Source organism: Nannospalax galili, unplaced genomic scaffold (assembly GCF_000622305.1).
Source record: "Nannospalax galili isolate Female #2095 unplaced genomic scaffold, S.galili_v1.0 scaffold10, whole genome shotgun sequence".
In the NCBI taxonomy this organism is placed as follows: Eukaryota; Metazoa; Chordata; class Mammalia; order Rodentia; family Spalacidae; genus Nannospalax; species Nannospalax galili.
In genome coordinates, this window is record NW_008331140.1 from 7,852,872 (window position 1) to 7,868,232 (window position 15,361).

Sequence of the window (15,361 nt, forward strand, 5' to 3'; positions counted from 1 at the left end):
TTCTCCTTGTAGAACTCTTCTACAGGATTGGTGGGGTTTGGTGGGGACATAGTGTTTTGGCTTTCCATTTTATTATTCTTTCGTTGTGATTTTGGCATGTGAATTTCTTTTTTGTTTATGATTCTGATATGAGAATTAAGTTGAAGTATGCTTCTGTTTGTATTTTCAGGATACATAGATCCTTCCTTTATTGGTTATATAAAGATGGTTGGTACAGGGTTCAGGTTCTTTCAGGTTTAATTTGGAAGCAACTGATGGCTTCAGATCAGCTATTCAGGAGTACCCACAGAAGCCCAATTCTTGTTCCAGTTAGGTACACACAAACTTCCTTCAAGTGGAAGCAGATCCCGGTCCTCTCTGTCAGTCCCCTGTGTTCTCAGGCCCTGTGCCAGAGGGAGGCCAGAACTCGGCACTCTCTAACGGTCTGCTGAGATCAGAGCCACTGCACAGATGGAGATTGGAATCCACCCTCTCAGGCTGTCTGCTACGATCTATATTGTGAAATTTTATATTGAGTGTTTTGCAAAACACAAAACTTTTCTAGTCTTGGCATTCCGACTTTGTGGAGACATTCGCTGATCAGTCTGTCATAATGTTTTAAGGTCTGTAAGTTCTTTCATCGATTTTCACTGAGTTTTGTGCATTTTTACCAATTCCTCTATATTAATGGATGTTATCAATATTTTAATTAATCTGAGTCTCTCTCTTGCTTCTCCCAGAGACTTTAGTGATTCTGTTATGGTCTTCAATCAGTAATCTCTTTCACTAAGTTTCTGTGGATGAGCATTTTGCTTATGGTTTTTACAAACCTTGTCAATCTTTTCTCACTATTTTATTTACCTTGCCAACTAACCTGTGCCACTTTTGGATGTCTGAGCTGTTAATTAGTAGATAAAGAGACCAATCCCTCTGGCAGCCCTGAGGCATGTTATAGTAATGAACATCCAGACAAATTAAGTCTGCTTTTTTTATTTTTACAGAAGAGACTAAGGATTAGGGCAAAATTTCCTTCGAGTCATGGCCCAACACACTAGTAAAAGGGTAGAATATAACAAGGGCAAGTACTAATGCCATAAATTTTCCAACCACTGTGACCAAAGCATTTTTATGATTAGTCACTTGCTTGGTTGCTGTAAATCTTGACTCATTTTCAGAGCTACTACAGTGTTCTTTTGTCTGTCACTACTTGTTTTCCATTTGATTGTTTCCTTGTTTTGATATGGGGACTCAATATACCAATCTTGCTAACCTGAGACTATGTATATAATCCAGGTTGACTTTAACTTCCAATTTTTCTGTTTCAGACTCCTACTTGGTGGTATTTGCCACCATACCATCCCACTAGTTGTTTATTTAATGTTCCCATGTCAGAACAAATATTTAGAGCTCCCTAGTTCTTCATGTTGCTGACTTCAATATGATCTTTGTTTTCAAATTAGGGAGTGAATATATCAGTCCATATAAGGTTAGTGTCGCAAACAGCCAGAGTTTTCTTTTAAAACCTATATGTTGGGTCAACAAGGAACTATGTGGAAAGGAACACTAGTCCAGTCCTCCAAAGATTCACGAAAACAATTGATCTGCTGTGCTGCTGCTGCTTGGAGCTCTGATCTATTACTATATATGTACAAATTACTTGATTTATGTTATGACAGTATAATACAACTTAAAGCTAACATTTAGCGTATTTATTTTTTGAAATTAGTGAAGAACTTTTGTATTTTCTCAAATGCTTGTCTTTTATGTGAGCAAAATCTGGTGATATTTTGAAGTACTTTGGAGGTTATAACATAATGAGATTCAAATTTGTACTTATATATCATCTAGTGCCTTTAAATCTGAACATAGTCTTGCACATATTAATTTATATCATCTTATTTATAACTTAGCATTACTTTACAACCAGTATCTCAAGAATTGGAAATAAAAATCGAATTTGTATCTGAGTACCTTTAATAATTTCATTTACATGTCTTGCAATTCCAATTTTCTTGATCTTCATTTTCGTGCCTTGTAAAACTTAACTACTAAGATTATGGAAGAAGAAATCTAACTCAAATTAGCATATTGGCTATCACTTGCAAGAGATTTTTGCATGTTTGTTTAGCTAATGAACTTTCCTAAACATTATTTTACTATCATTTAATGGAAGATTCATGTACCACCTAAAATTTGTTAGATACTTATTCAAAAATTGATACTATTAGAAAGTGATTTGTAAAGGTAATCTACTTTTCAGAGTCCTGCTAGAGACTTTGTGGAGAGAAGAGTAGAAAATATGTGTGTGTGTGTGTGTGTGTGTGTGTGTGTGTGTGTATACTAGGACATCTTTTCTTCTTTCCTTCAAGGCAACCCAAGCTAAGAAAAACAAATACTTCATGTTCTCTCTCATTTGCTGTTCCTAGTCTCTAACTAATAAATATGTGGATACAGGAGGGAGTAAATGTTGGTAAAATCCAGGAAACTAGAAAGAGGTTCATGAGATTTGGGGGGAAATACTTTAACAGATGGAGAGAGGAAGATAGTAGAACAATGTCAAAAATGGTACACAGGATTTTAAAGGGTATACCAGGGAAGAGGGGGAAGCATGGAGATGATGGGGAGAGTGGATAGGGATGAATCAACAAACATGAAATATGTATAAAAATATGATGTGAAACTTTGTAAGCCGATTTTAATAATATATATAAAATATTGTTTAAAAGGGACTGGAGGTGCTGGAGAGACGGTTCAGCGGTTAAGAGCACTGAATACTCTGGCAGAAGTCCCACGATCAAATCCCAGCCCCAACATGGTGCCTAACAACCATGCACAACTCCAGTTCTAGGGAATACAATGCCCTCTTCTGTCTTCTGCAGGCACTGTGCAGCATGGGTGCACTTACATACCATATATATATATATATAATGGGAAAATAAAGGGATGTGTAGCTATGGGAGAGAATCTAAGCACCATTAAACTATATTGAATGAAAACTGCAAAAATTCAGTGTTGTGGTGATATGTGCCTTTAATCCCAGTCCTAGGGAGGGAGAGGAAGGCAGATCTCTGTGAGATCAAGACTAGCATGGTCCACGTAGTGACTTCCAGGAAGGTTGGGACTTAATAGGCCTTAAAAATATATTTAGTAGAGTATATGCAATTGGGCCTATTGAATCAAATTTGTGTCCTCAAATGTCCTTTGGTGAGGGTCCATCCACTGAAGCCTGGTTAACCTATTGAGCATCACACTCTTAAAAAAAAAAAAAAAAAAACTGACTGTCTCTCTCAGAAGCTATCAATGGCCAATAGTTCCTCAGCTAGAGTTGGGGCTTTTACCCACTTCCTTACTTCTATGCTAGGATTTTGTGTGACTTGAGCTTACATGACTCTTGTGCATGCTATCACCGTTGCTGTGAATTCATATGAGTAACTGCCAAGGAGTCTGCAAAACTCGGTTTCCTTATGGTCATCCATTACCTCTGGCTCTAACAATCTTTGCACCACCTCTTCTTTCATGATACTTGAGCCTTGTGAGGCAGAAGTTTGATATAGGCTTCCTCTTTGGGGATAAGTAATCTGCAGCCTCTTACTCTCTACAGGTTGTCCAGTTGTACATCTCTGTGTTAATCACTATCTGCTGTATGAGAAAGTGTCTCTTGTGAGAGTTGTGAGATGCATTAATCTACTGATGTAGCAATAACTCGTTAAGAGTCAGTTTTATACTATGTCCATTTATCAGAATAATAGTATTAAGTATTAAGCACTGACCTGTGACCTGTCTAGTCACAGATTCCTAAGCCTGATATTAACTTCAAGTATGGGCTTCAACTTGTGAGGTGGACCATAAATTCAATTAAAAGATAGTTTGGTTACTCCCATAATATTCATGCTACTATTGTACCATTGGGCATATCTTGCCTGGCCAGTTGTGGCTTGCAAGAGTCACAGCTGGGCAAGACTGATGATTACTTTTCTCTTTTGGTAGACTACATAGCACCTGCAAACACTATGAATTGCAGCCATTAGGTCAATACCAACTTGCTTTCTCCTTGTTTGCACTATGGCTCATGTATATAGTGCCTTCAGCAGCAGGATCTTACCTCAAAGTTCTGGTGACTCACCAAGAGCAGAGGCAATGGCTAGTGTTGTTCTTGGTATATTTTAGACACTAACCCTCTGTCAGAGGTACAGCTGGTAAAGCTTTATTCACAATATGTAGTTTTCCCCTACACCCTAATGATGGTGTCCTTTTGCTGTGCAGAAGCTTTTTAATTTCATGAGGTCAAGTTTGTCAGTTGTTAGAGTTAATGCCTCCTCTATAGGCATTATTCTCTGTGCTTCTTCTCTATCAGATTCTGGGTATCAGGTGTGCGTACCAGGTATTGAGGTCATTGATTCATATGAAGTTGAGTTTTGCGCATAATGAGATACAGGGACCTACTTTCATTCTTCTACATGTAACTATTCAGTTTGATCAGCACCATTTGTTGAACATGCTGTCTTTTCTCCAGTGTGTATTTTTGGTCCCTTTATTGAAAATCAGGTGGTTGTAAATGTGTGGAATGGAATATGTGTTCTCATTTCTATTGCATTGCTCAATATGTCTGTTTTCATTCTTGTTACCACGATGTTGTTCTTATTATAGACCTGTAATGTAATTTGAGATGAGGGATGGTAATGCCTCCAGCAGTTCACTTATTGCACAGAAATATTCAGGCTATCCTGCTTTTGTGTGTGTGTTTCCACATGCAATTTTTATCATCTTTTTTCAGTTTCTGTAAACAATTATATTGGAATTTTAATGGGAATTTTATGGAATTTATAGATTGATTTTTGTAAGATGGCCATTTTCACAATATTAATTCTATTGACCCATGAGCATGAGAGATCTGTTCATGTTCTCAGATCTTCTTCAATTTCGTTATTGTCTTAAAATTTTTAATATACAGGTCTTTCACTTCCTTGATTAGGTGTTTTATGCTTTTTGAGCCTATTGGGAATAGAATTCTTCCCCCGGTTTCTTTCTCAGTATGTTTAGTGGTGATGTATAGATAGGCTGCTGATTTTTGAGTTTAAAAATTTATATCCTGCTATTATGTTGAATGTGTTTATTAGTGCTAAGAGTTTTCTGGTGGTGTATTTAGGTTCTTTATATATATTATCATATCATTTGCAAACAAAGATACTTTGGCTTCTCCCTTTCCAATGTTTATCTGCTTTCTTAACTTTATATGTCTTATTGCTTTAGCTAATACTTCAAGCACTATATTAAACATTAATGGAGAGAGTGGATGTCCTTGTCTCCATCCTGATTTTAGTGGAAACTCTTTGAGATTTTTTCCATTTTTTATGATGTTGGCTGTGGGTTTCCTATATATTGCCTGTATTATATTGAAATATGTCCCCTGTATCCCTAGAGTCTCCATGACTTCTATAATGAAGGTATGTTGGATTTTGTGAAAGCCCTTTTCTATATATAATGAGCTGGTCATGTGGTTTCTATACTTGAATCCATTTATGTGATGAATTACTTGTATTGATTCATGTATCTTATACCATCTCTACATCTGTGGAATGAAGCCAACTTCACAATGGTTCATAATCTTTATATTGTGTTCTTGCATTCAGTTTACAAGTTTTTATTGAGAATTTTTATATCTAGGTTCACTACAGAGATTAGCCTATAATTTTCATTTTTGTTGGAACATTTTCTGGTTTTTGTTATCAAGGTAATAATAGCTTCATAGTAATAATTTGAAGTGTTCCTTCATTTTCTACTTTATGGGAGAGATTGAGTAAACATTGGTATTAGTTCTTTGAAGATCTGGTAGAATTCTTTGATGTATTCATCTGGCCCTTAGCATTTTTTAGTTCAAAGTTTTTAAATTTCTGCTTCAATCTCATTTGTTGTAATTGGTCTATTTAAATTGTTTACCTCATCTCAGTTTAATTTTGGTAGGTTCTACCTATTTAGAAATCCATCTGTTCTTTAAGATTTTCTAGTTTAGTGGAATGTAGGTTTTCAAAATATTTTCTTATGATTTTTTATTGCCTAGGAATCTGCTGTAATGTTTTTCATTTCTTTTTTTCATTGAATGTTTGTGTATTTCATACAGAAAATCTCAAACAATCTTAATCATCTTTATTTGACCCCACTAGCACCCTCCCATAGCCCTCCAACTGGTGCCCATATACTCTGTCATCCCTGTTAAGGCCCAATATGTCAAGTCAGTGTCCCCAGATGTTCCGCAATGCAAGTCTGTCCACTGAGGTCTAGTCAGCCTATCTAGAGTTTCTTGTAGGAAGATTAGCTCTTTACCTAGCAGCAATCAGTTGCTAGTATTTCTTCAGATAAGATTAGGGTCTGCTGTTTTTTTTCCTATTTCTTTTGTCTGCTTGAGTTTGCATGGGACTTGTATATGCTGACACCATTGCCATAGAATCATATGAGCAGGTTCCCAGGAGTTTGTAGGACTATGTTTCTATATGGTCATGCACTTCCTCCCTTAGCTCTTACACTCTTTCTGTCCCCTTTTCCACAATGGTCCCTGAGCCTTGGATGGTTGAAGTTTAATAAAGGAGTCCTGTCCAAGGACCAGCATTCATCAGACTCTTGATCTCTACACTTTGGCATTTGTGCCTTTTTGTGTTCCTGGCCCTCCGCAGCATGAGGAAACTTCATTAATGGGAACTGAGGTATTCATTGGTGTCCTCTTCTTTACCCCTGTTCTATGTTCCATGAGCCTTAGGTGTAGAAGTTGCATTGTATATGTGCCATAACGCCTGGGCAATTTATGGACAATATCTGTGTGACCACTTGTGGTACATGGTAATAGTCTCTGACTGGTACAATATGAGCTTCTTTGATGAGTGATGACTGGGATATTTTTCTGTAAATATAAGGATACATATTTTGCACATAGGAAGAAATCAAATTAGTCTAAGAATGTGACAGTCTTGGTGTTTTCTCTAAAATCTATGACCACCCCAGCCATGTGTATTTAGTTATGTTTACAGTACCACACATGAGTTTCCTCCCATTGAGTGGGCTTTTAGTCCAATTAGGTAGCAGTTGATTGCCTCTGAGATAAAAGTGCCACTACTGCACCAATGCCGTATGCTGTGCTGGCCATTAATGTGGTTATTTGGTCTTTTCATCTCTTATTAATTTGGATCATCTCTTTCTTTTGGTTAATTTGGCTAGAGATTTGTCAGTTTTGTTAATCTTCTCAAAAAAACAAGTCTTCACTTCATTGACTCTTTGTATTATTATTTTTGTTTGTATTTTATTAATATCAGTCCTGATTATCTATTTGCATATATTCTTTTCTATAACTTTTATTGAATTTTTGTGATTTTCATCCAATATTAATTGACCATATTTAGATAACCTACTCTAGCTGCACTTTCCCTTATTGCTCCTTGCCCAATTTAATGTACTCTCCCTCTTTCTCTCTCTTGCTCTCTCTCTCTCTCTTCAGATAGATAGATAGATAGATAGATAGATAGATAGATAGATACATAGATACATAGATAGATACATAGATAGATACATAGATAGATACATAGATAGCAGCCATCATTTGCTAGGTTGAGTTGGGATTTCTTATATACTTTCCCATGTCTATAGTGGGATTTTTGTCTGGTTTGAGTTTGCATGAGATTTGCACATGCTGTCACTATTGAGTTCATATGAATAACTGACCAGATTTCTGGAAAGCTTTGTTTCCTTGTGGTCATTCATCACTTCTGGCTCTTAGAATCTTTCCACCTCCTCTTTCATGATGATCCATAAGCCTTAGGAGATAGAAATTTGGAATAGGTATCCTATCCACAGATAATATACTGCAGCCTCTTGTTCTCTGCACATTGGCTAGTTGTGAATGTCTTTGTTAATCATCACTATCTGTGGCATTTGGAAATTTCTCTGGAGAGAGGTGAGAGACGCACTAATCTTATGTGTACAGGTTACACTGAAGATGTGTCACTTAGGGATAAGCATGTAAACAGACACTTATTTGCTTTGTTTGACCCATTGTGAAACTCTGTAATAGTTTCCATCCATTACAATAAGAAGCTTATTTAATGAGTGTGAGAAGTACACTTGTCTGTAAATATGACAATGCATATGTAGAATGCAATATGAAATTACAGTAGTCTAAGAATTTGGAAAAGTAAGTTGTTGTTTTTTTTTTTTTTAAAGAATCTGATCTTTCTAGCTATGTGTATTTGGCTATGTTTACAGTACCACACATGGGTTCCTTCCTAGTGAGTGGGCCTTAATTTCAATTAGACAGCTGTAGATTACCCACCAAGACGAAAGTGTCACTAGTGCACCAATAGCAATACTTTTCTGGGCCAGTCACAGTTGTTTATTAGATTTTACAGCTGAATGGGACCATTCATTAGTTTTCTCCCTTGGCAGCTTGCATAATACCCTCTGATACCATGAAAACTAATCCTCAGGGAGGAGGCTTATAGGTGAGTTCCAACTTGGTTGCTCCAAGTCCTGTGTCTGAAAGATAGCCTGTCTTTATCAATAGGGCCTTACCTTCAAATTCAGGGAAATTGTCAAAGACTGTGGCAATAGACTGTGTCATTTAGGGAGTCTCTTGGACTACCCTCATCAACAACTCAAACGGAGGTTTATCCTGCCTGACATGTGTTTTGTTATATAGCCTTCAGCTATATATACTTACTTGTGTATCTGGTGAATATGTATTTTTCAGTAGGTTTTTAAACTTTTACGTTTCCCTCTGGTTTTTCACACCATCTGAGCATTATTTATCTCTTCTTTTCCTCCCCTTGTGTAACCCACCCTACTCTCAGCAACAGTAAAACTACCCCCCTTTCCCACTCCCTGCTTGTATCTGTCTCCTTGTATCCCCCTCTCTCGAACTCCTTCTTCCCCTTTACCCCCTTGATTTGGTTCCATTTTCCTGGCTCCTGTGGTTACATCAGGATATATACTCACATCTAAGAATTTGGAGCTAAGATCTACAAATGAAAGAGAACATACGTCATACATAGCTTGTTTTTCTGGATCTGTGTTACTTCACTTAATATAATAGCTTCTAGTTCCGTCCATTTACTTACACATTTCATGATTTCATTTTTTAAATCTCTGAGTAGAACTCTATTGTGTAAATGTACCACATTTTCATTATCCATTCATAAGCTAAGGGACATTTAGGATGTTTACATTCTTTAGCTATTGTGAAAAGAGCAGCAATAAATATGCCTGCCCAAGTATCTATGCAGTAGGATGAGTCCTTTATGTGTATGCCAAGGAATGATATAACCAGATCACATAGTAGATTTATTTTTAGTTTTTTAAGAGCTCTCCATACTGATTTCCACAGTTGTTATACTACTTTGAACTCCCACCAAACATGAATGAGGGGTCCTCTTTCCCTGAAAACATGCCAGCATTTGGTATCATTTGTACTCTTGTTCTTTTTTTTAAGATTTTATTTATTATTTATTTTTTATTTTATGTGTATGTGTGTATTGCCTGCATGTAGGTAAGTGCACCCGTGTCTTGCAATGCCCACGGAGGTCAGAAGAGGCTGTTGAATCCCCTGGGACTGGAGTTATGGACAGTTGTTAGCTGCCATGTGGGTGCTGGGATTCAAACTCGGGTCTTCTGCAAGAACAAAAGTGTTCTTAACCACTGAGCCATCTCTCCAGCCCCTGTTCTTTTGTTCTTAACCATCCTGACTATGGTTAGATGAAATAGTAAATAGTTTGGATTTGCATTTCCCTAATTACTAAGGACATTGGATAATTTTAAGGTGTTTGGGGCCATATTTATTTCTTTTGAGAGCTCTCTGTTCAGATCCATTGGGTCTGAATGATGAATGGATCAAAGGAAAAAATCAAAAAAGAAATAAAAGTATTCCTGCAACTAAATGAAAATGTTGATATAACACTGCAAATCCTCTGAGGCACATTAAGTGCACTCCTAAGAGGGAAGCTGATAGATGTAAGTATCTACTTTTAAAAAAATTAGAAAGAAAACAAATAAATGACTTAATGGTACAACTCAAGAATCTGAAAAAGCAATAACAAACCCAGCAGACAAGAAGAAACAAATACCAGAGCAGAAATTAATGTAATAGAAACAAAGAAAGCAGAACAAACAATAAATGAAGCTAATAGTGGGTTCTTTGAATAGATAAGCAAAATAGATGCTTAGCCCAGTTAACCAAAAAAAATAAAATAAAATAAAATAAAAAAATAGAAAAGCAAATCTAAATCAACAAAATCAGAAACAGAAGGGGAAACATCACAACAGATTTCAAAAAGATCCAGGGCATTATATGGGAATACTTTAAAAACCTATGCTTTATTAAATTTGAAAATGGATTAATTCCATCTTTTTTGAGTGTTGCTTGCTTTTATTTCTCAAGTTCTTCGTGTGTATCATTAAGTTATTTATAGAAGACATCTCTAATTTTCTGATGTAGACACTCAGTGCTGTAAGTTTCATCTTAGGACATGGTGCCCAATAGATTGTGATATGTTGTGTTTTCATTTTCATACATTCTATGAATTTTTACATTCCTTCATGGTTTCTTCCTTGACCCAATTTTCATTCTGTAATGTTTTCTTTAGTTTCCATGAGTTGTATTTTTTCTTTCCATTTCTGTTTTTATTGATATCCAGTTTCATTCTTTATGTTCAGATTGGATACAGGATGTTGTTTCAATTTTTTAAATTTGTTGAGGCTTACTTTGTGTCCTAGTATGTGGTCAGTTTTGGAGAAAGTTTCATGGAATGCCACGAAGAAAGTCTATCCTTTGGTATATGAGTATAATATTTTGTAAATTTCTGTTAGGTCTATTTGATTTATGATGTCATTTGACTCTAGGATTTCTCTGTTTATTTTTTGTCTGAATTACCTGTCTAGTAGTGACAATAGGGTATTGAAGACACCCACTATCACTGTGTTTGAATCAGTCTGTGATTTTTTTTTAGATCTAAGAGTTTCTTTTATGGACTAGTGTACCTCTGTGGTGCATATATGTTTAGGATTATAGTATCTCCTTGGTGGCTTTACCTTTACTGAATATGAAACATGTTTCCCTATTTCTTCTGACTAGTTTTAGTTTGAGGTTTATTTTGTCAGATAGAAGAATAACTACATCTGCTTGTTTTTCAGTCCCATGTTCTTTTTTAAAATATTTTATTTATTTTTATTTTATGTGTATGAGTGTATTGCCTGCATGTATGTGAGTGCACCTGTGTCATGCAATGCTGCGGAGGTCAGAAGAGGGCTTTGGATTCCCCTCAAACTGGAGTTAAGGGCGATTCATAGCCACCATGTGGGTGCTGGGAATTGAACCTAGGCCCTCTGCAAGAGCAGTCAGTACCTGTTAACTGCTGAACCATCTCTCCAGCCCCAGTTCCATGTTCTTAAAGTACCTTTATCCATCATTTTACCTTAAGGTGCTGCTGATTGTTGCTGAGGCATGTTTCTTGGAGACAGCAAATAGATCCTATTTTCTAAATCAATATGTCTCTTTTATTGGGGGGAAATAAGACTGTTAATATGAGAGTTATTACTGGCTAACATTTATTAATATCTACTAGTTTGCTGTGGTGGTATTTTTTTTTGATCCCCTGGGTTAATTGTTCTGGAATTATTTATTTATTTCTTGCACTCTCTTTTATGTGTTTAAACTTTACTTCTAGGATCCTCTGTAGAACTGGTTTTATGGCTGTAAATTCTTTATATCTGTTTTTATTATGGAAAGTTTTCATTTTTCCTTCTATTACAGCTGATAGTTTTTTCTGTGTATAATAGCCTGGGTAGGTATCTGCGGTCTTTACAAATTTGTATATAATCAGTCCATGGTCTCCAGGCTTTCAGAATCTGCAATAAAATCTCAAATTTATTCTTATAGGCTTACATTTATACATGAGTTGTTCTTTCTCTCTTGCAGCTTTCAGTATCCTGACTATTATTTGATATAAGGAGTTTCTTTTCAAGTCCTATCTATTTGGTGTTCTGTATGTCAGACCTTGATAGGCATCTCCTCCATTAGGTTTGGGATTTTATGGGAAATATTTTCTGTGCCTTTGAATTGTGTTTCTTCTTCTATATTGATGATTCCTAGATCTGGCCTTTTTGTATTCCTCAAATTCCTGCATATTCTGTTCTTGGTTTTGTTGTTTTGTTTTGTTTTGTTTAGCATTTTCTTTGACTGAATGATCCAATTATACTACCTTATCTTCAAGACTTGATGTTCTCTCTTCCATGTGATTCATTCTATTGGTGAGCTATTTCACTGAGTTTTTCATTTCACTAATTTGTTCCTCATGTCAAATTTTATTTGAATTTAGGTTTTCTTCAGAAATTCTATTTCTTTTTTTCAGGTTTTAAAAATTACATTTATTGTGCATGTGTATATATGTGTGTGCATGAACAAAAACAAACACACACAAACACACATATAGAAAATAATAAATAGGGATTGGAGAGATGGCTTATTGGTTAAGAACACTGGTTGTTCTTGCAGAAGACCCAGGTTCAAATCCCAGCACCGACATGGCAGCTAACAACTGTCTGTATCTCCAGTCCCAGCAGATCCGATGTCCTCTTCTGACCTCCGTGGGCATTGCACGACATTGGTGCACTCACCTACATTCAGGCAATACACACATGCACATAAAGTAAAAATAATAAATAAAATTTAAAAAAACAAAAAACCCAAAATAATAAATAAATAGTAGATAAATAAGTAAATAAATGGATTGGCTAGATGGCTTAGCAGGTAAAGGTGCTTGCTGCCAAGTCTGACAACCAGAAATTCTATTTCTTTACTAGATTTTAATTTCTTGGACTGTTTTCTTTATTCAAGGATTTGTTTATGTTTTCATGGTCTTCGTTCTGGGATTGATGCATATCCACTTCGAATTTGTCAAACAGATTTATAATCTCTGTTGTGAAATCACTGTCTTGGGCATCAAGTAAGTTGCTCTTCTCAGGGGACATTGTTGAGCAAGTGTTTGGTTCTTTGTTTGCTGTTACTTAAATGTCTCAGGTTGTAGACCAGCTGAACAATGCTTAGTGTTCAACTGTGTGGTAATTCTATGTTGATGTGCAGATGTGGTATTAGATGTGCCCCCCCCCCACAACTGAGGATATGTGAACTTCTGAGGCCAGGAACAAAATTTCTGTGGAGTTAGTAGAATTCTCATTGTCAGTCTTCATCTGTGGAAGACCAACACAATTATACAGGTGTTTCTTTGGTGGTAAGAGTTGGAGTCATAGTGGGAGTGTGGTCTGCTCCCTGGAGGCCAAGGGGAGGATGTCATACCAACATCAGGTGGGATTGAGGATAGGTTGGATGTCATTAACTGGATTGATAATTTCAGGGTCCCTCATAGTTTCTGGGCCATTTGATGGGTGGAGTGGTTGGTTAGGCGAGTAGACAGGCTCTGGGTATTTTATCTGGTTGAGAGGGGTAGAGAGCTGTCTGGGGCTGACTACAGGGATTGAGGTTAAGAGAGAGTCACCCACATGTTCCTGTCGATGGTTCAGTGCTGAGCTCCTGGCTATGAGATGATGGCAGGTGGATTGGTCAGCCTATCTGTGTCATGTAGGATACTGGAGGGTCCCTGGTGGGCCACTGACTCTGAGCAGGTGAATTTCAAAGATAAATCTGGGGTCAGGAAGCATGAGGAATAACTGTTAAGTGGTGGCATCAGGGATTTGGGGAAATAGCAAGGGAAAAGTGGTTACAGACATTGGTCTATGGGCCAAGTGGGATGACTGTAGGGTTCCTGGTGCAGCCCTCTGACTTTGAGTGAATTCCCAAAAGAGGATGATGTCTAAGAAATAGTGGGGGGTCACTGATAAGTGATGTGAATAAGAGGAGATACCAGGAGGTAGTGCAGCCTACCTGTGTTTCCTGGCCATGTAGAGAAAGTGGAGAGTCCTTGTATGCAGTTGGCAGAGGACAGGTGAATCCCAAAGGGAGGGCAAGATCAGGAAGAGGTGCTGGGTCACTAGTAAGCAATAGTAGTAATTCAGGATGATGGGGAGCGGCTGCACAGAGGCCACAGATTCGTGAATGCTTCTCATATGTGATTCTTAGGTGACTTTTATTGAATCAGAATTCCATAAAATGAAACAGCAAAATCATTTTTAAAAATCCCTTAAATCGTTCATAAATGTTAACTATATACATACCTGCCTTCTTGTGAGTGTACAGCCATTAAAGCAGCAAGTGTGGTGGTGTGATGCCAAAATAAATACAGCCTGACTCAGTATCCATTTCAACCAAGATTGGAACTGGACTCAAACTGTTCCTTCATATTTCTCCTGGAACTATGCGTCTGAACAAAGGTTTTGCTCTCTCTTGAAACCATTCATCCCATATCAAATGGGGAAGGAAAAGTGGAAATGTCTTATCAGAAGATTATTTCCCTTCTGTCCCCTACATGCCTAGGATAGCATTCACAACCACAAACAAATGCTATCAATATACTCTCCCCTGTTATTTGCAGCACAAATGGGGTAATTCATTGCTTTCAATCCTGCTACTTTCAGCAATATCAGCAATGATATTTTCGTAACATGCACACATGCATACATTGTTCTGGGGTCATGAAGGATTAAAGCTATGTGTTTAGGGAAAGGTGATGAGGGTCATGGAAGTGTCATAAGGGACTAAAGCTATATTTTTAGGTTACAAGAGGAGCCTCAAACCTAGTAAGGTTGTTTACAATTTAAACAGGTTGAGAGAGTGTCCCAGAAGTAATTCCCACAAACAAATATATAATAGCTAATATGATGATATATACCGTCTATTTCAAGTGTAAATACAATTTTACACGTTTAGATAAGTGTTAGGTTTTGATTCATTACCCTCAACTGTGCATACAATGTAACTCTAGTTTACATCCAAGTAAGTATGTTATCCCTTTTTAGTGAAGTCGTTCTTAGTCATAAGGCACTGATTTCTAATACTAGGCATTTCCTTGCATTTGAAATTGAACTTGTGATTCTTTTATTATTTATTTTTACTTTATTTTATGTGTATGAGTTCTTTGCCTGCATGTATGTAAGTGCACCCATGTCATACAATGTCTGTGGAGGTCAGAAGAGGGGTGTTGGATCCCCTAGAAATGGAGTTAAGGACAGTTGTTAACCACCATGTAGGTGCTGGGAAGTGAACCTGGGTCCTCTGGAAGAGCAGCTAGTGCTCTTAACCACTGAGCCATCTCTCCAGCTTGAACTTGTGATTCTTCATTTAATTTTAAGTGTTAGTATCTTTGAGAGGCAATTTTATGATAACCATGAAAAGAAGACTGTTGCCATTTTCTCCAAATTGCCTATTTTCTATCTCATAAATAAGATCTGTCTTTGG

At 36.9% G+C, this 15,361-nt stretch overlaps 1 protein-coding gene across 1 annotated transcript in view; it reads left to right on the forward strand.

The window, feature by feature from the left end:
* Hdx (highly divergent homeobox) overlaps positions 1 to 15,361 on the forward strand; it is a 150,332-nt gene that overhangs the window by 55,252 nt on the left and 79,719 nt on the right. The gene's annotated exons all lie outside the window — the stretch shown is intronic.